We start from the raw sequence: 20,042 nt of genomic DNA on the forward strand, positions 1-20,042 counted from the left end.
CAACCCAATTGAGATGGTTTGGGATGAGTTGGACCGCACAGTGAAGGAAAACCAGCCAACAAGATCTCAGCATATGTGGGAACTCCTTCAAGACTGTTGGAAAAGCATTCAAGGTGAAGCTGGTTGAGAGAATGCCAAGAGTGTACAAAGCTGTCCTGAAGGCAAAGGGTGGCTACTTTGAAGAATCTCAAATATAAAATATATTTTCATTTTTTTAACACTTTTTTGGTTACTACATGATTCCATATGTGTTATTTCATAGTTTTGATGTCTTCACTATTATTCTACAATGTAGAAAATAGTAGAAATAAAGAAAAATTATTGAATGAGTAGGTGTGTCCAAACTTTTGACCAGTATGTATCTATGTACTGTATGTATGTGTGTATGTATGTATGTAAGTGTGTGTGTATGCATGTGAATCTCTGTAGCTACAGCAAAGGTTTAAGTAATTATGTGTGTGGTAGGGTGTTATAGTGATGTTATACTGTTGCTGTACTCTAAAGGTGCGTTTGCAGATGAGGACATTGTCCACGTGGAGGGCAACGTGTACCCTGTGAGGGACATTTAGATCATCCATGAGGAGCTGAGACTGAAGGATGAGGAGATGATCGGGCCCATTATGGAGAAGCTGGAAAAGGTGGCCTTGAGGGGAAGCGACAAGAAACTCAAACCAGAATATGTGAGTCAGTGTCTCAGCATGTCCACGGGATCCCCCACACAGCACGCAAAACATAAAAAATAACCCTCCCACACACTGCCAATGGGAAAAATGTATTTTTCTGTTCCCCCCATTGGGTCTCCCTCTGCCCCATTTTTCTTTCTTTTTCTGAGATTGAAAGTGATCGGGGGTCAGGGTATTCTGCTGTAGAAATCATTAATAGAGATTTACGTATTCAGCTGCTAACCCTGGGTCACAGTGCTGGGCTAATGAAAGTGTTTTCACAAGTCTCTTTTCATCTGAAGTAGTACTCAAATCACAGCACAGCTCTCGCTCTGCGCTCTCGCACCCACAGCAGTCTCTGGAAATTGGGTGAGGCCATACAAGGGGTGACCCACAATCCCACATCTAGATATGAATACAATAAATGTTTGGAATGTGCTTTGACAGAACATTCTTCGGTTTTCCGCAGTGAGAAACCGAATAGACTGTAAGATTAGAGGGCATCCAAATACACTGTATATCATATTGAAATGCATGTGGAGCCAAAACGACATAATCATATTGACTTAAAAGGAAGCTCTGCAGTATTTACTGCTATAGTTCCGCTTCTGTTTTGATTGCGTGCTCTGCTCTGTCCCTCCACCGCTAGTGAAGCAGGATGCAGGCAGTGATGCTGCCTGTGTCATGTACTCTCAGTGTGCAGGGCAGAGTGAGTATGACCCCTTTGCAGAATGGGTGAGTAAGCGAGGTAATCTGGTCTTTCAGAGGGAGCGGTGTGCCCAATTTCAGAACCCCGGCACATGAGGGTCTGACCGCTCATTACACTAACGAGCGGGGCCATTTCACCTGCTGCAGGGGCCCTGGCCGGTCGGTCCCCTTCAGAGTAATCCCCCTTAGCAGCCCGGCAGACGGGCAAGCCATTCAGGCCAGGCAGGTGGCCGCTGACGCACGTAATTGCTGACAATTTTAGGCAATGAATAAAAATGATCTGCATTACTTGTCAAAGGTTGTGTGTGCCTTTCCAAGCAAAATCTATAGAAGGTGCCTTTAGAGTGCGGTCCTTATCAACGGCTCTGGCGAGCTTTACAGGGGATATAATGCATTTCTTATAGGCCCGAATTTGGTATTTGACACATTCAACTGAGTTTGATTTTGGGGGGAAAGAAAAGGCGTGTTACTGAGATTATCCTTCATTCTTGTATTTATGTCCAGGTTTAGGGTTTGGTATGTAGGCAGTACCCTCTGCCAATATATACCATGACTCTCCTTAATTTACTGCAGTGGGCTAAGTCAGGGTCACACAGAGTGATTCTTGGTAGTCTTAAACAAATCTACTTTGAAACAAAAGTGTACACCTCACACACATGGTTATGGGCTTAAAAACAAGAAGACACCTGTACCATGTCAGACATAGAGTTGCATCCCAATATTATATTTTTTATACATCACAGAAGACTGCAATATTTGTAAAAAACTTTAGAAATAGAATGTTTATTAGAATGTTTATTAATTACAAAACAGGACGCATGAGGCCAATAGAATGCGATTTGGTCATTTGACTGCAGGAAATGGGTACTAATATAAATAAATAAATGGTTTAGCATCACGTCCTTTTATAATGCCAGGAGTACCATAAAATAACCAGGTAAATAGCATGTAACTATATGAACTTAAACAGTAATTACATCCTGAGATTTGGCACTTACTGAGTAATTATCGAGAAGTTAGAATTAAGCACTAATTTCCGTAGCTGCCGCATGTTTTCCCAGATCTCCTCAATCAGTCCTCTCTCTTTCGAAAATACTCCTGAATTCTGAATTAACACATTTTTAAATAGAGATATTTTTTACATTTCTGTAGTGTGACATATCATACACATTTCTCAACAAAAAAAAAATATATATATTATGTTACTCAATATTCTATAGCTAGCAAGATGCATAAGATATTGATAGTATTGAGACAAACATGGGGTGTTTTGTAACTGGACCTGATTATTCCTGTTACAAAATAAACACAACAAAAGAGAATACTCGGCCAATTGAACCATGCATGTATTTATTCAGCACGAATTCAACTGGCTGATTGTGGGCTCACGAGAAAATACGTCTTTATATAGTAAAACACTATAGGCATTATGTCGCAACATAGCAAGCTATTCAAACTCATATTACAATAGTTTTGTTATGGTCACTTAAATCCATTTGAGATCACGATGTACATTGAACAAGGAGAATGTTTCACTGCTTTTTTTTCAGCTGAATCCCAGAATTCCCTGCCCTTAACAAACAATAATAGTCAGCAGCTAAGACCCCCAGCAGTGTTTCCTGGTGGCAGGCATATGTGTTTGACCCCTGTGGGATCTATTTGCCTTTTATTAACACCTGCCTGTTAGAGGAGCGCTGCATGGAGGCCCAGAGCTGATGAGGGAAACCTGGAGCGGGTTCAGCCTGTGTCACTGGCCGTTTGCTGTTTCCATTTCACACATGATTAATCTCTCTGTGAAGGCTTAGGCTGGCGCGGGCGGAGTGTGCGGTGCTCTTCCTGCTCTCTCTCCTGCTGGCCGCACTCTGGCTGCCTGACTAAAAGGCCTTTAGAATTCCTGCGGAGAGAGATGTGCAGAGAGTGAATGCAGCTGGCTGGGGTTCAGTGTGTGGAGCTTTTTCTGCCATTGTGTAATTGAGGCTCTGACAGGCGCTTTTCCTCTGTTCTTTCAAAGGGGAGTGTGATTGTGAAGTGCTGCTAGGGTTTGGGGAGGAAAGAGGAGGTAGGGGGAGGGTTGCAGGGGTGGAGGAGTTTTTATATGAAGGGGGAGGTTAAGTTAAGACAGGAACAAAAAGAATGTGTTCCGCTAATTTCTGTGGGGCCAGATCAACAATAATAGGCTCAATTTCTTTATTACAAATTTTATAACTGCCTCCCTCCCATGTTCCCACCCATTCCCACTCGCAGATCCTGTCACGGCCCAGTCTTGCCCGTGGTCTCAACCCACTACTGCTTCAGTAATGAATGTGGCAAACATTGCTGGAAAAGCCTAATATTTTCTCCAGTAGGAGCAGTGTGTAATTAGTACCTGACTAGTGCAAATTCAATGTGACTGCTCACTGCAGAGAGCCTAGGGGATTGAACATCATACGTATATCTCTAACGAACTTGCTTGACCTTTTCTCTCTCTCTTTTTTTTCTCTCTTTTTTCCCCCTCCTCGTACTTTTATTATTGGATGGTCTTCATTGAATACAAGTGTATCGAATAGGTGTGACAAGCAGGTGAACATAGTGAGAGTAGGGGGGGGGGGGGGGGGGGGGGCTTGTGCGTGCCATCCATGTCAAAGCCTCCCCTGTTTCAATATGAGCATGCATTGTTCATTTGGGCATCAGGATACCGTGCATTTAGGAAATAATTACCCTGTACCCTGCTGGGTTTATATTATTGTTCATCTCCTTTAATGGCTCCTCATTCATTCTCTTTGAATCCCGAACAGGACGTAATGCTCAAAATCAAGAACTGGGTAGCGGATGAAAGGAAACATGTCCGCTACTGTCGCGATTGGACTAAGAAAGAGGTAAGGCTTTGATGTCACACTCAAATGTATTAATGCCATTTATCAGGCTCATCTTTTCATGTCAGACTTCTGCTTTTGAGCAAAACGCTTTAATATGCAAATCCCTTAATGTGCATGCTGTCTTTTTGGGGGGTATTTCTGTATTGCTTTGTCCGGCCTGATATTGATCTAAACGCTTTATAGATGCTCCCTGCAGAGTCCAGACCAGATTCTAATTTGATTTGGCTTCACTTTTTTACTCCACGTCCTCCTCAAAGGCTACTTTGGAAAGTTTGGGTCCTCAGTTCTTCCCCCCGCCCCCCCCCCCCCCCCCCTCTCTCTCTGTCACAGATCGAAGTGTTGAACAAATACTTGTTTTTGACATCCAAGCCAATGATTTACCTCATTAACCTCTCAGAGAAAGACTACATCAGAAGAAAGAACAAATGGTAAGTAAGTGCTCAGAAATAGGGTGGAACCCCACTGACTTGACAACCATGGACAACCTTCCCCTTTTACAAATGTGTATTTACTTACACCATTGACAACCATGGACAACCTTCCCCTTTTACAAATGTGTATTTACTTACACCATGGACAACCATGGACCTTCCCCTTTTACAAATGTGTATTTACTTACACCACGGACAACCATTCATTCCCCTTTTACAAATGTGTATTTACTTACACTATGGACAACCATGGCCTTTCCCCTTTTACAAACATGTATTTACTTACACCATGGACAACCATGGACCTTCCCCTTTTACAAATGTGTATTTACTTACACCATGGACAACCATTCCCTTTTTACAAATGTGTATTTACTTACAGCATGGACAAACATGGACCTTCCCCTTTTACAAATGTGTATTTACTTACACCATGGACAACCAGGAACTTTCCCCTTTTACAAATGTGTATTTACTTACACCATGGACAACCATGGACCTTCCCCTTTTACGAATGTGTATTTACTTATTAAATGTTGACTCCCTTACCTCTCTCATCCACAACCATGAAATGATAGTTCATATTATCTGTTTATTTTATACCAAAACTTCCATTGTTAATTTCCAATATTCGCTAACAATTTGTTTTAGAACGCGTCCCCCCTCTGACAGGTAACTGGAGATAGATAGTTATGAGCTGTGATGCAGTGATAAAAAAAATAGGTGTGTTAACACTGATCACCGATCGCAGTGAGTAAAATAACGCTTCCTATACTTTCAACGCATTTTTTACCACAAAAGGTGGATAAACAAAATAAAAAGGCCCGTAAACGGCCCTTACGTGCATTTACACTCCAATACACCACTGGTTACAAGTGATGTTAGATAGGCCTACTGTACAGTACTCAAAGTAGTCCTGTTGTGAAGCTTCCTCATTCTCCACATGCTAAAGTGATCCCTCAGTCACTGTGGAGTAAGTTTGTCTACTACTACAGTACCCACGCTGCTCTACTGACTCCACACAATAAGATAGTGACTCTGTGACAGGACATGTTTGGGGGGTGGTACTCAGCCCCCTCTGACACTCCAGTCACAGCCAGCCCTGCAAAACCAAAGCAGCCCCCAAACTCTGCACTTCATTAAGTACTCTAAAGCCATATGGTTTCCATTTTCTATCAGAAAATGCTCTTTTCCATGTGATATCAAAGAGGGGAAAGGCTTCAAATGACAACAAAAAAATAAACATTCATAGACTCGAAACCCAAAAAGTAATTAACGTCGTATGAAGAGAGCCAATAAATCATAAGCAGGGTTCTCTTTAAATAGTGTGACGTCTACAATTGTTTTTCTCAAAATGTTTGGTTTTGTCTGAAGAGTTCACTGTTTACAGATGTTGTTTGCTCTTCATCAAAAAATGTCTTACTGTGTTGACTCTCTATGTCCAAATACGTATTTTACATGGAATTCAAGTGAGACATCTGCAACCCCAAAATTTGTGAGGCTATATCACCTACTGTAATGTATTTACTTTCTATTGAACAGGTCAGAAGGTTGTTTATGTAATCAGGGGTATGGTACTATTTGACTTGTCATCTTAAGCCCGGCCTGACTTATCTCTGTCCCATAAACTCTAAGATGCGACCTTATTCTATATGGAATGGTGTCAGAGTGTTTCCAAATGTATTTGTTCAGGTCTGGTAAACAGTGGCTCGATGTCCCATTCATTCACCTGAGTTACATGGGCCAAACTGTATAGCTGTGGGCTCTGGCAGAAGGCTAGTGCAGCCAGAGTGGTGATAAGAGAGGACTTTTCCACATGACCACCTTTGGGAGAGTGGAGTTCTGATCTGGCGACATAGAAAGCAGGGATAACAAAGTGGACAACATCCATTACAGGTGAAAGGGATACTTGTCTTATCTACGTTACAGACACATACTGTCAATAACCAGTAACTTGTGGATTGGTATCACACTTTTTCAATTGCCCTCTAGGATTTGGTGTCAAACAGTTTGCCTCTGCGTTTGTTTTTCTCTGTTTTGCTTGGCAGCTGCGTTCGATTAGGAGGGAAGTTGTTAACCTGATGACTGTTGGTTCAAATGTTCCTGACACGAAAGAAGGTCTGTCTGTCTGATAGCGGGAGGAGGGAACGTTGCGTCAGAAACGCATAAATCAGATGATTCATGACGTGCGGAACATCAGTCATGGGCAGGAAGTCTTTTTTCATGTTACCTGTGTTTTTTTTAACTGTGAGAAAGGCAATAAATCTTGGGAGTTTTCAAATGGCCAAGCGGTAGTGCGGCGGTGTCCTGAGGGCTGAGCGTGAAACAATGCAGACATCAAAGTGTTTATGTTTGACAAGTGATGAGTCACTTCCCTTGTCCAGAGTTGAGCCTACACCTGTATGGAGATGATTACAGGTAGATTCGGCTGCCCTTAAATGTACACTAAATGCTGCTCTCAGCCCTAATAGCAGGCAGTCTGCTGTGGAGACGCCAGACTGCCATTTGGCTGTCGCCAGACTCCTGTGTTTTTCCCCAGAACAGTTGAGATGATTATACGGTTAAGGACTATTCAAAGCAAACAGCAAGACAAATTGCAATCGCAGCTTTTAATGTGAGCAGACAAGAAAGAGGAACACAGCATAAGGCAAATAGACCAGTGTTGAGTTTTTTGTTCAGGACACTGAGGCCATTTGGCAAGCGTACAGCACTGTATTCATGTACATATTTTCAATGTTTGTTAATCACATATTCACTTTCAGGCTCTCTTCAGTTGGTTGTATGTTTCAATTATTTTGCCACAAACGTACTTTTTAACGGCACACTTTCCATTTGAACGTCTTGTTTGATCACAATGGTCAGTCAGCGTGGCGAACGCAAAAGGCCTTGTGAGTGACAGACCTCGGCCTGCTGTTGTAATTGTGTGTGCTTACATCAGAGAATAGTTCCATGTTATATAACGTAGGGAAATAGCTCTACCAGACGATACTGATGTCCAGAAAAAAAAACGTCAATTTGCTCGACCACAATTACCCTATTTGGAGTGCAGGGTTGTGTAACCACTACATACCAACCTGACCCCATTTTAACAAGAATAAACAGTATTAGTTTTAGCATGAAGCCATCATTAATGGTGGGATCATAGAGGGACGAGAGGCTCCTTTCATCCTCAGGTTCTCTGCTGGAGACGGTATATCATTTACTGTAAAGGGAGGGCACGTGGGTATAATTCCATACAGTGCAGTGTGTGTGTATGAGAATGTGTACATGTGCATGTTTGAAGTCTGTTGCCGAGGCGACTCCATGCTCATTTGGATGTTGGCGTAATTGCGGTGTGGAGATCAAAGGCCGGCTGGCCGAGTGATGTTCCAGAGGAGCCTTTACCATGCGTCCCTCTCCTCTGTGGAGCGGAGGCTGCCTGCTGCTCGCGCCGCTCCCCTCTCCCCTCCAGCCATGCGCTGCCTCCTGCACATCCCCGCTCGTAAAAAATGATTAAGACCGCATTTGTCATGTGTTTATGACTGAGAGGCATTGCGTGATAGGGAATGGCATCTACAAGAGTCTACCGAGAGGCTTTCTCCTCTTTCTTCGGCGTCAATAGGCTGCCCGGAACACTTTTGTCTGTACCACATAGTTTGTGTGTTAGAGAGGGTCATTACTCCTCCAATGATAATGTGGTGGTTTGTCTGCTGTTTGTGTGTTAGAGAGGGTCATTACTTCTTGGTTGATAATGTGGTAGTTTGTCAGCTGTTTGTGTGTTTTCACTTGTCAAAGCACAAGCTGGTAATTTAAAAGTTCCTGGTCTTTAATATTTCCTTTAGGGTTGATATTATTCGATATTTAATCCAATGTCCTTAGCAAGAAAAATAACTGCTGTCACATTTAGAGAGACAGCCTGTTTTGCTGAAGGGTGTGCTTTAAAGTAAATTGGACCTCTTAAGTAGGTGTTTCGACCTTTAAGAAAACTGGAAAGGGTGACCTCTGAGAGTACCGTGAGTGGGGAGAGGAATGGCCAGGCACTGAGGCTCCTCACAGGGGGCTTTTACATACAAGAGGTGAGTGAGTGAGTGAGTGAGTGAGTGAGTGAGTGAGTGAGTGAGTGCGTGCGTGCGTGCGTGCGTGCGTGAGTGATTGAGTGATTGAGTGAGTGATTGAGTCATTGAGTGAGTGAGTGAGTGAGTGAGTGAGTGAGTGACTGAGTGACTGAGTGAGTGAGTGAGTGAGTGACTGAGTGAGTGATTGAGTGAGTGATTGAGTGAGTGAGTGAGTGAGTGAGTGAGTGAGTGACTGAGTGACTGAGTGACTGAGTGACTGAGTGAGTGAGTGAGTGAGTGAGTGAGTGAGTGAGTGAGTGTGTGTGTGTGTGTGTGTGTTTGTGTGTTTGTGTGTTTGTGTGTGTGTGTGTGTGTGTGTGCCTGTCGTATATGTCGTATATGTATTGCTATCTGTCTGCATATGTCCTGTGTCTCCAGACATGTCACTTTGTTTTTACTGAGTGTCTGTGCATTTCTCTCCTGGTATGGAAAGGAAACCAGCAGGTATGTTTGCTCAGTGAACTACCCCAGCTGGCCTGTAGGTGGTGCTTTGACAATTAAAGTAAAGGTACCCCTGCAGGGAGTCTTAGCAGGGTGGCGGTCTAGCCACGTTTAGTTTTAAGATCTCACTGTCTGAGAGGATGTGCTTAATTTGTCTCTCAGTTTCTACAACCTACTCATCCATGTTTTGTTGAGGTCTTCTATTCATTAAGATTCCAGGATTTACTTTATTTGTAGTTTTATTTTGTTGCAGAGTAATGATAACTGTATATTTTCTTTAATATCAGATGATTTGTTAGTGAACTGTCAAGCGAGCATGTCTTGTTCCCCATTACATTTTGAGGCCACCTGGACAAACTGACTGAGGGAAAGTACTGTTGTGATCTTTTCAGAATCGTTACATGAAAGCGGTGGCAGCAGCCCACTTCTGCTACTCCAAACCATAATTCCCATAAACAGAATTGAAAGTTAGTAAGTGCAACACCACTGGCTCCATCCAAAGTTTTAGGAACTGCTGTCTAGGCCACGGTTTGCCTTTCAAAGCGATGTGGGAGATATATGATCAGTGGGTCCCCTTTCATTCTGTGCACAGCCGTCCACTTCTCTCCCCTCTCCCCTCTTCCTTCTCCCCTTGTGTACTGTGGGATCCTGAAAACACTTTCCCATGGTAGGAAAGACGTTCCCTGCTGCCCACACTAACTCCTAATGGAAGCCTTCAGTTAGGCTTTGTAATGAGTGTGAACGACTGGAGAGGCTATGAGAGGAGTAAAACATAACCAGATGGTGTCTCATAAAATCCTGCAGGATCAGTTCACTTGGCTTTGTTTTTGACCGTCCCTGGTCTGTTTCTCCTTCAACGTCAGCAAAACCAAGGAGCTGATCTTGTACTACAGGAAAGGGGGTGGGGGGGCAGCACGCCCATATTGACATCGGTGGGGCTGCAGTGGAGAGGGTAAAAAGCCTAAAGTTCCTCGGCTTGCACATCAAAGGACCTGACACGAATCAATCACGCCAACGACAGTGCCTCTTCAACTTCGGGCAACGGAATAAATTTGTCACGGGCCCTCAGATCCTCAAAAAGTTCTAGAGCTGCACCACCAAGAGCATCTTGAACGGCTGCATCACCGCCTGGTACGGAAACTGCACCGCCCTCAACCCAGGCCGTCAGACTGCTGAACAGCTCACGCTAGATGTCTCCCTGTACAGACCTGCACTTTAGAGACTATTTGCACCTTAGAGACCATCTGCACTTTAGAGACTATTTGCGCCTTAGAGACCATCTGCACTTTAGAGACTATTTGCACCTTAGAGACCATCTGCACTTTAGAGACTATTTGCAATCTCTAAACATCCAACCCTTACACACAAACAAACAAACACACACACACACACACACACACACACACACATAAACAAACACACATAAGCACTCCCATGCACACACATACACACACACACATACAGTCAACGCTGCTGTCCTATTATATACTATTCATTCAAATGCATGACCAAGACACCACCCACTTTGTGCTCCCCTCACGAGGCACAGGAGGCTCCTGAGGGGAGGACGGCTCATAATAATGCCTAGAACTAAGTGAATGGAATGGTATCAAACACCTGGAAACCATGTGTTTGATGTTTTTGATACTGTTCCATTCATTCCGTTTCAGCCATTACTATGGGCCGGTCCTCCCTAATTCCAGCCGCCTGTGGCGCCATGTCATATTGTCTTTATTATTGATTATTGTACTGCAACACAAGCATTTAGCGGCACTTTTTTAAACCTGCTGGAAACTGTGTACGTGACGAATACAATTTGATTTGCACACGTCACACACTGTGTCACACTGTTGTTCACCATGTTGGACAAGTACAAGACATTGGGTAGCCTGGCTGTCTTTGTTGTGGTCTGGTGGGGTCTGGTGGGGCTTGGTGAGGCAGACAGAGACAGCTCTGTTCTGTTGTTGTTATCACTAATGAGATCCTGACGGTGAGTGTCACAGCCTTCCGTCCTGGCCGTAGGAACAAAGCAGACACTCGTTTGTTCTCCGTTGACCTCACAAGACAGCGACTAGTTCCTCAAAACATCCCTCTTGTGTGATAAAGATGGGGACAATGCCAACTGTGTATGTACTTGACCAGAGAGATCGGTTCAGGTTAGATCTTCACCAGAGAGATCGGTTCAGGTTAGATCTTGATCAGAGAGATCGGTTCAGGTTAGATCTTGATCAGAGAGATCGGTTCAGGTTAGATCTTGATCAGAGAGATCGGTTCAGGTTAGATCTTGATCAGAGAGATCGGTTCAGGTTAGATCTTGATCAGAGAGATCGGTTCAGGTTAGATCTTGATCAGAGAGATCGGTTCAGGTTAGATCTTGATCAGAGAGATCGGTTCAGGTTAGATCTTGATCAGAGAGATCGGTTCAGGTTAGATCTTGATCAGAGAGATCGGTTCAGGTTAGATCTTGATCAGAGAGATCAGTTCAGGTTAGATCTTGATCAGAGGTCCCATTTAGCTGATTAAAGCTTTCTTACCTCTTGCACTTGACACTCTCAAAGGGCACATAATGATTGATCCATTGCTACTTTTTGTCATACTTTTTGTGTTACATTTGCAGTGACAACACTGTGTTACTAGATCAACTGCAGTGACAACACTGTGTTACTTTATCAACTGCAGTGACAACACTGTTACTAGATCAACTTCAGTGAAAACACAGTTACTAAATCAACTGCAGTGGCAACACAGTTACTAGATCAACTGCAGTGACAACACTGTGTTACTGGAGCAACTGCAGTGACAACACTTGTTACTAGATCAACTGCAGTGAAAACACAGTGTTACTAGATCAACTGCAGTGGCAACACAGTTACTAAATCAGCTGCAGTGACAACACTGTAACTAGATCAACTGCAGTGACAACACTGTTACTAGATCAACTGTAGTGGCAACACAGTTACTAGATCAACTGCATTGACAACAATGTTACCAGATCAACTCTAGTGACAACACTGTGTTATTAGATCAACTGCAGTGACAACACTGTGTTACTAGATCAACTGCAGTGGCAACACAGTTACTAGATCAACTGCGTGACAGCACTGTTACTAAATCAACTGCAGTGACAACACTGTGTTACTAGATAAACAGCAGTGACAACACTGTGTTATTAGATCAACTGTAGTGAAAACACTGTGTTACTAGATCAACTGCAGTAGCAACACTGTTACTAAATCAACTGCAGTGACAACACTGTTACCAGATCAATTGCAGTGACAACACTGTGTTACTAGAGCAACTGCAGTGACAACACTGTGTTACTAGATCAACTGTAGTGGCAACACAGTTACTAGATCAACAGCATTGACAACAATGTTACCAGATCAACTGCAGTGACAACAATGTTACCAGATCAATTGCAGTGACAACACTGTGTTACTAGAGCAACTGCAGTGACAACACTGTTGATAAATCAACTGCAGTGACAACACTGTGTTACTAGATCAACTGCAGTGACAACACTGTGTTACGAGAGCAACTGCAGTGACACCACAGTTACTAGATCAACTGCAGTGACAAAAATGTTACCAGATCAACTGCAGTGACAACAATGTTACCATATCAACTCTAGTGACAACACTGTGTGACTAGAGCAACTGCAGTGACAACACTATTAATAAATCAACTGCAGTGACAACACTGTTACTAGATCAACTGCAGTGACAACACTGTGTTACTAGATCAACTGCAGTGGCAACACATTTACTAGGTCAACTGCAGTGACAACACTGTGTTACTAGTGCAACTGCTGTGACAATACTATTACTCGATCAACTGCAGTGACAACACTGTTACTAGATCAACTGCAGTGACAACAATGTTACCAGATCAACTGCATTGACAACACTGTGTTACTAGATCAACTGCAGTGACAACACTGTTATTAGATCAACTGCAGTGACAACACTGTTACTAGTGCAACTGCAGTGACAACACTGTTTCTCGGTCAACTAAAGTGACAACACTGTTACTAGATCAACTGCAGTGACAACACTGTGTTACTAGATCAACTGCAGTGACAACACTGTTACTAGATCAACTGCAGTGACAACAATGTTACTAGATCAACTGCAGTGACAACACTGTTACTAGATCAACTGCAGTGACAACACTGTGTTACGAGTGCAACTGCAGTGACAACACTGTTACCAGATCAACTTCTGTGACAACAATGTTACCAGATCAACTGCAGTGACAACACTGTTACCAGATCAATTGCAGTGACAGCACTGTTACCAGATCAACTGCGGTGACAGCACTGTTACCAGATCAACTGCAGTGACAACACTGTGTTACTAGTGCAACTGCAGTGACAACACTGTTTCTCGATCAACTGCAGTGACAACACTGTTACTAGATCAACTGCAGTGACAACACTGTGTTACGAGTGCAACTGCAGTGACAACACTGTTACCAGATCAACTTCTGTGACAACAATGTTACCAGATCAACTGCAGTGACAACACTGTTACCAGATCAACTGCAGTGACAGCACTGTGTTACTAGATCAACTGCAGTGACAACACTGTTACCAGATCATCTGCAGTGACAGCGCTGTGTTACTAGATCAACTGCAGTGACAACACTGTTACCAGATCAACTGCAGTGACAGCACTGTGTTACTAGATCAACTGCAGTGACAACACTGTTACTAGATCAACTGCAGTGACAGCACTGTTACCAGATCAACTGCAGTGACAGCACTGTTACTAGATCAACTGCAGTGACAACACTGTTACCAGATCAATTGCAGTGACAGCACTGTTACCAGATCAACTGCGGTGACAGCACTGTTACCAGATCAACTGCAGTGACAGCACTGTGTTACTAGATCAACTGCAGTGACAACACTGTTACCAGATCAACTGCAGTGACAGCACTGTTACCAGATCAACTGCGGTGACAGCACTGTTACCAGATCAACTGCAGTGACAGCACTGTGTTACTAGATCAACTGCGGTGACAACACTGTTACCAGATCAACTGCAGTGACAACACTGTTACCAGATCAACTGCAGTGACAGCACTGTGTTACTAGATCAACTGCGGTGACAGCACTGTGTTACTAGATCAACTGCGGTGACAGCACTGTGTTACTAGATCAACTGCAGTGACAACAATGTTACCAGATCAACTGCAGTGACAGCACTGTGTTACTAGATCAACTGCGGTGACAGCACTGTGTTACTAGATCAACTGCAGTGACAGCACTGTTACCAGATCAACTGCAGTGACAGCACTGTGTTACTAGATCAACTGCAGTGACAACACTGTGTTACTAGATCAACTGCGGTGACAACACTGTTACTAGATCAACTGCAGTGACAACAATGTTACTAGATCAACTGCAGTGACAACACTGTGTTACTAGTGCAACTGCAGTGACAACACTGTTTCTCGATCAACTGCAGTGACAACACTGTTACTAGATCAACTGCAGTGACAACACTGTGTTACTAGTGCAACTGCAGTGACAACACTGTTACCAGATCAACTGCAGTGACAGCACTGTGTTACTAGATCAACTGCAGTGACAACACTGTTACCAGATCAACTGCAGTGACAGCACTGTTACCAGATCAACTGCGGTGACAGCACTGTTACCAGATCAACTGCAGTGACAGCACTGTGTTACTAGATCAACTGCGGTGACAACACTGTTACCAGATCAACTGCAGTGACAACACTGTTACCAGATCAACTGCAGTGACAGCACTGTGTTACTAGATCAACTGCGGTGACAGCACTGTGTTACTAGATCAACTGCAGTGACAGCACTGTGTTACTAGATCAACTGCGGTGACAGCACTGTGTTACTAGATCAACTGCAATGACAGCACTGTGTTACTAGATCAACTGCGGTGACAGCACTGTGTTACTAGATCAACTGCAGTGACAACACTGTTACCAGATCAACTGCAGTGACAGCACTGTGTTACTAGATCAACTGTAGTGACAGCACTGTTACCAGATCAACTGCAGTGACAGCACTGTGTTACTAGATCAACTGCGGTGACAACACTGTTACTAGATCAACTGCAGTGACAACACTGTGTTACTAGATCAACTGCGGTGACAACACTGTTACTAGATCAACTGCAGTGACAACAATGTTACTAGATCAACTGCAGTGACAACACTGTGTTACTAGTGCAACTGCAGTGACAACACTGTTTCTCGATCAACTGCAGTGACAACACTGTTACTAGATCAACTGCGGTGACAACACTGTGTTACTAGATCAACTGCGGTGACAGCACTGTGTTACTAGATCAACTGCGGTGACAACACTGTGTTACTAGATCAACTGCAGTGACAACACTGTTACCAGATCAACTGCAGTGACAGCACTGTGTTACTAGATCAACTGCAGTGACAACACTGTTACCAGATCAACTGCAGTGACAGCACTGTGTTACTAGATCAACGGCAGGGACAGCACTGTGTTACCAGATCAACTGCAGTGACCGCACTGTGTTACTAGATCAACTGCAGTGACAACACTGTGTTACTAGATCAACTGCAGTGACAACACTGTTACCAGATCAACTGCAGTGACAGCACTGTGTTACTAGATCAACTGCAGTGACAGCACAGTGTTACTAGATCAACTGTAGTGACAGCACTGTGTTACCAGATCAACTGCAGTGACAGCACTGTTACCAGATCAACTGCAGTGACAGCACTGTGTTACTAGATCAACTGCAGTGACAGCACAGTGTTACTAGATCAACTGCAGTGACAGCACTGTGTTACTAGATCAGCTGCAGTGACAACACTGGATTTGGTTTGAATTATCTCACCTGTCAGCATATTATTCATTATCACAGCCCTATTCAGATGGTAAGTTAAGGTCCTTTTCATTTAATAAAAATTGCAATTTCTGTTGGAACACAATATGCTAAGCTCTTCTAAAGCATTCATACAGGAGCACACTGCCTGTCCCAGAAGCAGCTCTGTGATGGGAAAAAAGAATCCCTTGGAAACCTTCTTTCTGAGATTGAGAGCATAAGATTCTCCATGTGTTTTAAGTCAAGCTAATGATATATTTTGATGGCAGGTTGTGTTGTTTATTATCTTTGTGATAAGGGCTATAACAAAACACACATGTCACAGCAAGTGTCCTGCAGCCTGCCAGCTTTAATGAGATAAATAAATGAATTTAGTGTTGCCACATACAGCTCCTGAAAGCTTGTTATCAGAGTGATTGTTGAACTGTTATGAATGGGAAAAGGATACAGGAGGGAAGAAGAGGGGGGGGGGGCATGATTGGCTGATGTTGCATATGTCCTTGATTACCTTCTCTCTGCTTTTATTCTAATAAGTGGCATTCTTTGTACTCCCTTGGACGGCTAGACAGTCTGACACAAGATGAGAATAAATATTGCATGTGGTACACATTAAGCTGTCATCCAGGAAGAGAGAAGGAGATATGGAGAAATCCACCGCGCCCCATTCTGCTGCCTGTGCTACACTTTGCCTGCTCTTGTCACAATTGTCACATTTTGATGACCTTCTCCCCCTTCGTTTTCTTGCTCGCAGTCAATTGCAATGAATGACAGCCCTGCTGCCCTGTATAGAGAATAATTTGAGGTGATGTAGTATGTATGTACTCCTGGGGGTTACTGTTTGAATTTCTGATCGTATTCTTTATTTTTTTACTCCCGTACAAATTGCAGTAAGCTAGGCTGTAGCTATTCTACTGTAGTGCCACCTCTGTCATTTAAAGGATGAGATTTAAAGGAAGTGTCCTTTCTATGAAGCCATATTCACTATTGATTTTGTGTATGTATGTTTTCAAGGAATTGTTTTTCAAGAGAGAAAGTTATTAGCGAAGAAAGTTATAATCAAACGCCTGTTGTTAGCATGCCCTTGTTGTGCCTTGTGAGAAAAGAGATGCAAGAGGATGCTGTTAATTAAGCCTCTTCCCATTGTGCCGGTACCGCTCCGTTTCCCTCTGCTGTGACTGCTTTGAAGAGGGAAACAAGTTGACAATACTGGCTGTGATGTGAGGAGAGCAGTGAGAGGCTGAGGCTCTGCTGGCTGCCTGGCTCTCAGGGTTGTCTGTGGCCACGGGGAGCAGAGAGCATTTGCACTCGTGTCCTCACAGGAGCGCACCACTGGGAGGATGAAAAGCGTCCCACAGAGCCCCTGACTTCCCAGCCTCAAACGGCACCATGAGCTCATACCCCCCCCCCCCCCCCCCCCCCTCGAGGGAGGCGCGGGGGCTGAGAGCTGGTCGAGATGCTGTGTGATCCAGAGCGTTCAGCTGGGACTGAGAAACAGAGAGTGTGGGGGGGGGGGGGGGGGTGTTAAAGCCTCTGGGTTATGATTTGATGAGTTGGTGCATTGCATGCAAGCCAGCAACAGCAGACAGATGGGGAATCCTTAAGTTGCCTGTGTGTGTGTGTGCATGCGTGTGTGTGCATGCGTGTGTGTGTGTGCATGTGTGTGCGTGCGCAATATCCAGGTTCAAGTGCTGAGGAGCTTTGTTTGGCTGTGTGTCTGTCCACCTGTGGGTGGGTCAGTAATGAAGTAATGGAGAGGGAGAGGCTGTTAGAGGATTACTCCTCAGGCCTGTCAGCATTCAATTGCATCTGAAAGACAGATGCTGGGTCCCTTTGTCCCCACCTTTTACAGGCTTACCTGACTAAGCAGTGATAATGAAGCCGGTCCGTATGAATGCAGGGCAGACACAGGGCCAGGTCACAAGCTCAGGTAGCTGCATCTGTACTTTAGGATCTCCCATTGTCTCCCCCTCCCAAGTCCTTTAAGCAGATCAAAGCTGTGACAAAGCCCAGGGCAGCCCCAGGCATGCGGAAACACAGGAATTATTCCCCCTTCAGTATTCTCTCACAGAACAAGACAAATAGACATGGCACTGAGAGACCCCCTGTGGGATGTGTTCATCCAAGCCTACTGTGCTGGAAGCTCTTTTGTTTTTAGTAGGTTGTCATTACTTTACCATAGGTTATTCCGTTGAGTAGACTTATTGTAATTGCTGCAGGCGTCTATTGCGGAGCTGATAACGTATAGTAGTGTGTATGAAGGTATTGTAAGCTTATAGCAAAATATAATATGTAGGCTACGCACAGAAAAGCTATTTGGGCATCGAAAAACGGAATGTTTAGGATTTGGTTGTTTTGAATATGAGATCTAAACAACATAACCACATACAGTGGACATACAGTAATATGTAGGCATATACCAAAATGTCTCCTCTTTCTGTTCAAGCAAATGCATAATGTGCCTAAAAATACAGTGTATATCAGATTGAACGGAGATTGAAATAAATACATTATTTAGAAATGCAAATGGTAGGAGGAGTCCGGTTTTAAAGAAAATACTAATATATCATATTTGCCTTTAAAATGTGTATTTTTTTCCTTTGAATGAGACTAACAGGAAAAGCAGCATGAACATGACTTGTTCCCCAGTCTTGTTGGAGTCTTTTAAGCCGGTGAGTGATTAGCAGAAATAATGTCCCTGTCACCCTTAATCACATTAAAACGTGGTCAACATTTCATTTTTCCTACTTGATATGCAAAACTTTCCACTAGATTTGCAGCGAAGGCCATTGAAATTCCATTATAAAAAGAATAAAAATGTCAGGCATCATTTGTTCAAAGGCGATCAGGACCAGAAAGTGCTGAATCTTTCTATTAGCAGGGCTGTGAGAGATGGCACTCTATACTGAGGCATAATGGGACAGTGACAAGACACACACACACACACACAAAAACACACACAAATACACACACAAAAACACAATCTTTTCTTTCTGTCTCTTTTTCTCTCCCCCAAAAATCTATTGTAACTACTTTGATATTTTGGCATCTTTGACAGTGGCCACCCGACTTTTACAAACGACACATTTGAACTCTCAATTGCATGTTAAGGATTTTTTTTTTTTTACTTTGAAGTAACCTTGGATATGCATTATTGGGTAGAGTTGTATACTAAAACTCAAACATTTGAACAATGTAATATACACTGAAAAAATATATAAATGCAACAATTTCTAAGATTTTTTGAGGTACAGTTCATACTAGGAAATCAGTCAATTGAAATCAATTTATTAGGCCCTAATCTATGAATTTCACGACTGGGAATATAGAAATGCATCTGTTGTTCACAGATTCCTTTAAAAAAGGTAGGGGCGTGGATCAGAAAACCTATAAGTATCTGGTGTGACCACCATTTTCCTCTGCAGTGCGATACATCTCCTTCGCATATAATTGATCCGGCTGTTGGTTGTGGCCTGTGGAATATTGTCTCACATCTCTTCAATGGCTGTGCGAAGTTGCTGGATATTGGCTGGAACTGGAACACGCTGTCGAACACGTTGATCCAGAGCATCCCAAACATGCTCAACGGGTGACATGTCTGGTGAGTATGCAGGCTACGGAAGAACTGAGACATTTTCAGCTTCCAGGAATTGTGTACAGATTCTTGCGACATGGGGCCATGCATTATCATGCTGAAACATGAGGTGATGGCGGCGGATGAATAGAACGACAATAGGCCTCAGGATCTCGTCATGGTATCTCTGTGCCTTCAAATTGCCATCGATAAATGCAATTGTGTTCATTGTCCGTAGCTTATGCCTGCCCATAGCATAACCCCACCACCACCATGGGGTATTGTTCACAACGTTGACATCAGCAAACCACTCGCCCACACAACGCCATGCGTCTGCCATCTGCACAGTACAGTTGAAACCGGTATTCATCCGTGAAGAGCACACTTCAAATCAAATCAAATGTTATTTGTCACATACACCTGGTTAGC

The 20,042-nt window shown here is 43.5% G+C and overlaps 1 pseudogene; it reads left to right on the top strand.

Moving 5' to 3' along the window:
• The window catches only part of LOC129816998 (obg-like ATPase 1), a 59,243-nt pseudogene that overhangs the window by 21,096 nt on the left and 18,105 nt on the right, over positions 1–20,042 (top strand).

The sequence above is a fragment of the Salvelinus fontinalis genome, chromosome 19 (genome assembly GCF_029448725.1).
Source record: "Salvelinus fontinalis isolate EN_2023a chromosome 19, ASM2944872v1, whole genome shotgun sequence".
NCBI classification, from domain to species: domain Eukaryota; kingdom Metazoa; phylum Chordata; class Actinopteri; order Salmoniformes; family Salmonidae; genus Salvelinus; species Salvelinus fontinalis.